This window comes from Podarcis cretensis (genome assembly GCF_951804945.1).
Source record: "Podarcis cretensis genome assembly, chromosome: 3".
Lineage (NCBI taxonomy): Eukaryota > Metazoa > Chordata > Lepidosauria > Squamata > Lacertidae > Podarcis > Podarcis cretensis.
The window spans coordinates 49,357,239-49,364,237 of NC_137172.1; positions in this window are offsets into that span (position 1 = coordinate 49,357,239).

Consider the following 6,999-nt stretch of genomic DNA (forward strand, 5'->3'; position numbering starts at 1 on the left):
TGCTCAAGGCTCTTGCTGAAGGAGGAGGTGGGTAGGCCCAATGATTTTTATCATAAGGTGGTTCCAATCTCCCATTAACACCATTTTGCTGTGCTTTGTACAGCTTTGTGCCAATTAGTATGAAAGAAGAGGGTGCTTTGGAGCATGTACAGAGTGCTTCCCCTTACTACTGAATAGATTAGTACTTAGATCTCAGATCTGGATTTAGGGATAAGGGCTTCCAGCAGAGATTCATTGCTTCCAGGCAGACTCAACCACATCTCTCTAATTTGGGAATTATGCGCTAACGCAGGGATCAGTGGTGGATCTTGGGGTCTCGAATTTCAGTGGCACCCGTATGCAACACCAAAGTTCAGGATCCTTCCACCTCTCCATTCTAAATCATAGTTACAGCATCCCCAGAGGCACCCACCCTGAAGCTCTGCACCCAGTGTGACCGAACCGGTTGTGCTCCCCTAAATCCGCCTCTGCAACCCTTTTGAGCCAATGGGCATGTTTAGAATGCTGAGAAATTTCCGTAGGTGGTAGTGACAAAATGGTGGCCTACGGGCCATGACATAACACAAAATGGCTGTTGCAGGGTGTCGCATAACTCAAAATGGTTGCTGTGTCTAAAAGGGCAATAAAAGGACCACACAATGGTGCAGACATGTTCCCTGACATCAGCCCCCCCCCTCCACATCAATGCAAAAAGAAAAAAGTGCACCAATACCAGCCACTGACATGCTCATTCACAAAGAGACTCTTTTCACCTCTCCTCTGCTCTGAAGAGAAGAGAGGGTAGGTGGGTGTCCAATCTTATCATCTAAAGAAATGTGAGCATGTTTAGAGGGTGGGGGTTCAATGCAGGAGAGGCCAAACTGATACAAAGAGCTGGAACTGAGCAGGAAGACCAAAGAGTCCCTCACGGATTTCTGAGGGGATTTTTAGTCAGACCTTGCATAGGCTGCATAGGAGATACTGGTGGGTACAATGGTGTCAGTGAGCAACACATTGGTGTCTCTCACACTAGCATCCTAGTCAAAATAACAAAGTATTCTGTGGCATCTTGAAGACTAACATTTTTATTGTGGCAGAAGCTTTCATCTGATCCATGAGGTGTCTGAGGACTAAAGGTCACAAAATGCAGTAGATGACAACAAGGCTTTCACATTCCTACACAAGTGCCTAAATCTCTTTGGTGGATTCTGGTGCTTTTAAAGAGTACCAATGAATTTTTAGAGCATCTGAGCCCCTAACTACTTCCATAAGAAGGACTCCCTGGTCTCAGTCTCTCCAGCTCATCTTGCAATTTCAAAGCCTCCTTATGTTTAATTTATTTGTAATTAGAAGTGGCATTTTGTCCCAATTGCCAGGCTTTCATGTTGTCTGCATGCATTTCTTGCTTTGCCTAACTACTCCATAATGATAGTCCCAGCATGCTACCTTTCCCTCTTCCTCAAAATGAAACACACACTCACTCATTCCCATACCAATCTGCAGCAATCAGGTGGAGTGACTGAAAAATTAAAACAAAAATGTGTGTTTCTTGCTGAAAAGGATTAAAAGTCAGGAAAGATAGCAGAGAGGTGAAGCCTGGTACTTTTTACCAGCAATGCATGCCTGATAACAAGGCACCAAATCCTAACGAGGAAGGAACTATTGTTGACATCTTGGAGAGGAGCAGGACATCTTTCTCTAATTGAGATAGAATCCCGGCCATTTTCAAAGGACTTTGAAGTACCTTCTGATTATCTTCTCTAGAAGATAATGGATGACAAAGAGAGGAAGGAGTGGTTCTTTCTTAAAATATAGTAATACATTTATCTAGCCTGCTTAATTGTAGTTGCCAGACAGAAACGAGGCCCAGATGTGCGACCCACAAAGGAGGCAAAGGAAATGTTAGAAGAAGAATAAAAAGCAATCAGTGTAACGTCATGCATTGAGACCTCCCATGCTTTCTGTACACCAGACACGTATGTACAGCATGTCTCCAGGTTGTAAGTATCATCATGTTTTCAATGCCAGATTCTTTGATATCCTGTTCCCACGACAGGAGCTAAATGTAGGGAAGTTAAGAATGAAATAATATTTCAGGCATGATCCTCTGCTTTGTTTTTTCTCCTTAGGTACATAAGATATATATGAGTATAAACATGCCCCTTCAAATGTAATTTTTTAAACACAATTTTCTTTTTAAAACCAGTTCTCTGCCATTGGCCCAGAACCTTGCTCTTCTTCGTTTTGTTTTGCTTTTTAAAAAGAGAGCAGTCAAGTATTATGTGACAATGCTCATCACACAGTATGTTCACATGGGCGTAGCTAAGGGAGGGTGCGGGGGGGCAGCAGCCCCCCTAAATCAAGTAAATCAATAAAAATACTTAGTTAACTGAGGTTCTGCCCCCCCAACATGAAGTTTGCCCCCCCCAACAAAAATCCTGGCTATGCGCATATGTGTTCCTAGTTATTTTCTGCATAGTGTAACAGCTAGAGATGTAAAACTTTTGCTGAGAGAACTTTGTCACATGGATTAAGATCCGGCTGCAAATGTTTAGGCTTTCGGGATCTCCAGGGCAGCAAGAAGTTTGGTCTGTGTGTGCACTGTGCATTGCTGTATTACTGTTCTCAGGAGCAGTTTAGGCTTATAGTTTCCCAAGGTACTATAATCAGATTGGCATTTCTGCCTGAAAGAATATCCAATTGACTCACAAGCCTTTGTAGACAATAAGCACCGACTTACTGAGCTGACACTTGAAAAGGAAAGTCAATAACATTGCCACATTGATCTTGCTCATTTGGAAAAGGAGGTGAGGTCGTCCATTTTGTTTCAAGTACATGAAAGCAACTTTGTGGTTCACTCACTGCAGCCAGGCTGGACTTTTCTGCTCTCTTCAGCAAATCTTTTCAATGTTGCAAAATATCACACCTGGAAATGTGCACACACCATCGCTCTAAACAAGGTGCAACAGCTCCCATCAGCTCCAGCCAGCAAAGCCAGTGGTCAGTGGTGACAGTAGCTGCAGTCAAAACTGGCTTCTTCTGCTCTAAGCTTTTCAAATTCTGTTGTCTTGTAATGCCGTTAGCAAATATTTAGCGATATTCAAAGGAAGGTATATAAATAATGCAATTTACAGAGGGGTGGGGGTAGAGATTAGGCCTGCACAGGATGGTTCTGTTTTTGGCTCCAGCTTTTTAATATTTCCATTAGAAGCATTGCATGAGAGATTTGATATCCTTCCCCCTCCCGCAGTCCCTTTTCACTGCATCTGATAAAGATTAGTTGGTGCTGGGTCATTCTTGGCCCCATGCAGCCTCATTAGCTAAGTAAAAGCCTCATTTATTAGCCATTCTGTAATTGTGCTGGGAGAAATGAGGTTGTTCTGCAAGTACTGTAGCCAGTTTGGATAACAAAGGCCCTGATGTCATTTGCCATTTGCTTTCTCCGCTGAACAATCAGTGGGGGATGCTCACTTATGCAATCAGGCAAGTTGAGGTGAAATTGATTGAAGATACAGGACAAAATTAGCCTTTTGCTTGCCTGGATAGCTTGGCTATGCTGAAGGTGAAGAGACAGTACTAGGAAACCCCGAGGCAATCTAAAGGAATGTTGTACACTGTAGAAGGGGCCGGATATAGCTATTCTGAGGTGGTTTTTGCAAATGGCACTTGGGATAAATTCATCCCATGTGCATGCCAATCACCTAAACTTTTTAATGGCTTCAGTAGGGTTTGAGTTAACATGGCTGGAGAATGAAACGGATTCCTGAGTATAAATCTGGGAAAGGAGTTATCAGCCCGCTATTCACTGATGCACAAATATATTGAGCATGGCTACAGTATGAAAAGAGTTCAACATATAAGGCTGACAAGTGGGACCTGCAAAAAAATGTTGCAGCATAGAGTGTTTCTGTTTAGGTATCCAGCCACTCCACTCCATTCCATTCCCACCCCACAGCCGGCTGCAAGTTTTCTGGTTCCCTCACTTATCAGCCAGCATTCTGAACCCACTGAGCTTGTTCTGTCCTGATAGGTCTGTTTTTCTAGCCCTTCCTACCATAGATTGTCCCCCCCAAGTTTTTAACTTTTTGTTCTTTTGCAAACCTTTTAGTTCCCCCAAGTCTGTTGATACCAGCCCTCTTGCATGTGGCTGGTGCTGTTTTGGCACTCAGTTTGCTATTAGAATATGGCTTACTACAGTATATGGGGTGTATCAGCAATTTGTGGCGTTGCAGAGGGGTTATTTTGTACTTGTTGGTGCAGGACTTTGGTTTTTTGGATGTTGAGTGATAGGCCAAGCTTTTCGTAAGCTTCTGCAAAGATATTTAGGATGGTTTGGAGGTCATCCTCTGAGTGTGCACACAGTACGTTGTCATCAGCATACTGAAGCTCTATGACGGAAGTTACGGTAACCGTACTCTTTGCTTTCAGTCTGCTCAGATTAAAGAGCTTTCCATCTGTTCGATATATGATTTCTACTCTGGTGGAGAGTTTACACATCACTTGGGAAGACAGGCGAACTAATTTCAGTGTACTGGAAGAAGCAATGATCACCAGTGTTGAAGCAATGATTCTTCAACATCAACTTCATTGGACTGGACATGTTGTGTGGATGCCTGATGATCGTCTTCCAAAGAAACTACTCTATTCCAAACTTAAAAATGGAAAGCGTAATGCTGGTAGCCAACAAAAGAGGTTTAAAGACTGTCTCAAGGCAAATCTAAAAAAATGTGGTATAAACACTGACAATTGGGAAACCCTGGCCTGTGAGCATTCCAGTTGGAGAACAGCCTTTACCAGTGGTGTCATGGGCCTTGAAGACACTCGAACTCAGGACGCAAGGGAGAAATGTGCTAAGAGGAAGGCACGCTTGGCAAATCCACACAGTGATCAACTCCCACCCGGAAACCAATGTCCCCACTGTGGAAGGACGTGTGGATCCAGAATTGGCCTCCACAGCCACTTGCGGACTCATTGTTTAAACCATGTTTATGGAAGACAATCTTACTTGGCTACGAGTGATTGCCAAAGAAGAAGATCAGCAATAAGGATGTTGAGGAATTAGGCTTCTTTTAACTATTTCTTTTCCTGCGCCTATATCTGCTGTGCTTGAGTAGAAACTTCTCTGCTACTGCTCAGCTAGGATGAAGAGCAGAGGTCATTCTCACAGGTGCTTCCGATGTCTTTCGCAATCTGAGGTGTTACTGACCCACTGGGAAAGTATACAGCCTGGTGTCCCTCTTCTACTGCCGTTGGCCAGAGAAAATTCTTCCCAGGTTAGCCGGAGGCAACTGTGGTCAGCACAGCATTCCTTTCAGCTGATATGGAAGAAGGAAATGGGCTTGAGGGTGTATTTATCACACCTACCCCAATCCCTGTTCTTGGGCTGGGCCAAGCTACACATCTTTGCACCTAGTATGCAAGTTCAAAATGATAAGAATGCAATTTATTTGCAATTAGAGCAAGTGTGGCAGAGGAATTCACCCCTTTGCTCCCATTTTGTGATCCAGAGGGAAAGCCCTACTCGCTTTGGGGAATCCAAATGCTCCATTTGTAGTTTGGCCTGTCATTTCCAGTTCGTTTAGCATCTGTTTTGTTGTTTCATTGAATTTTAGTGTTATAATATTTTTTTATTGTGACATGTATTATTAAAGGTGCTATATAATGTCTAAACAAAATAAAATGTGAAGACTGTGCCTTCAAACCCATATACAATCTCAAATTAAGGCTTGTCCACCACATGCATTGTGGTACATCAGGATTAAATTCTTCTCATTGCAAAACAGCACATTTACGTACTGTAGTTTTCCTAGGTCCATCCAGGCCAGGCTTCCTCAACCTCGGCCCTCCAGATGTTTTTGGCCTACAACTCCCATGATCCCTAGCTAGTAGGACCAGTGGTCAGGGATGATGGGAATTGTAGTCTCAAAACATCTGGAGGGCCAAAGTTGAGGAAGCCTGATCCAGGCCATAAAGGACAAGAATAGAAATGACTGAGTATGCCACTTACTTATGAGTAAGCCCCAATGAACTCAGTGGGCTTTACCTCTGGGTAAAATTATGCAGGGTAGCACTGCATACTTGTAATAGTGAGTAGGTGGGTGGAAGTACTAAGTCTCTCTCTCTCTCTCTCTGACTTTTTGAAGAGTCATCAAGACCTTTTTCAAACAGTCCTTTGAGGCATGTTCTGGGTGGATTTCATTGCTGCTCCTTCTACCTTATGATGTATGGCAGAGACAAACAACTTTGCAGCCACTGGGTAGGGCAGCTACTTCCAGCCAAGCTCCTTGGGGCCTGACCCCACACTGGTGAGGATGTCATCCAATTCTCCAAGGCAGGTTGGCAGGGGCCAATCCCACTCTCAGATTGAAAACACTGGCACACATCTGCATGGCTGAATAACAGAGTCTTGTGTATATTTAATAAAAGTTTATTTGGACTTCTGTTTATTGGAGCCAGCATTAAATGAGAGGGGGGGGATATAAAGGTAAAGGTACCCCTGACCGTTAGGTCCAGTCGCAGACGACTCTGGGGTTGCGGTGCTCAACTCGCTTTATTGGCCGAGGGAGCCGGCGTACAGCTTCCGGGTCATGTGGCCAGCATGACTAAGCCGCTTCTGGCGAACCAGAGCAGCGCATGGAAACGCTGTTTACCTTCCCGCCGGAGTGGTACCTATTTATCTACTTGCACTTGACGTTGCTTTTGAACTGCTAGGTAGGCAGGAGCAGGGACTGAGCAATGGGAGCTCACCCCGTCGCGGGGATTCGAACTGCCAACCTTCTGATCAGCAAGCTCTAGGCTCTGTGGTTTAGACCACAGCGCCACCCGCGCCCACATTGCATATTTGAATATTTTCATTCAAATATGCCAACACTGGATGACATATTTCAGTGAAGTGATGAGGAGCCCTTTATTCCCCCAAGGAAAAGACAACACCCAAAGCAAAAACAACCCCCCCTATTTTACTAGCAAACCATTTTAAAATGCTAGCAAGCCAATGAGCAATCTAACAGAATATTTTGG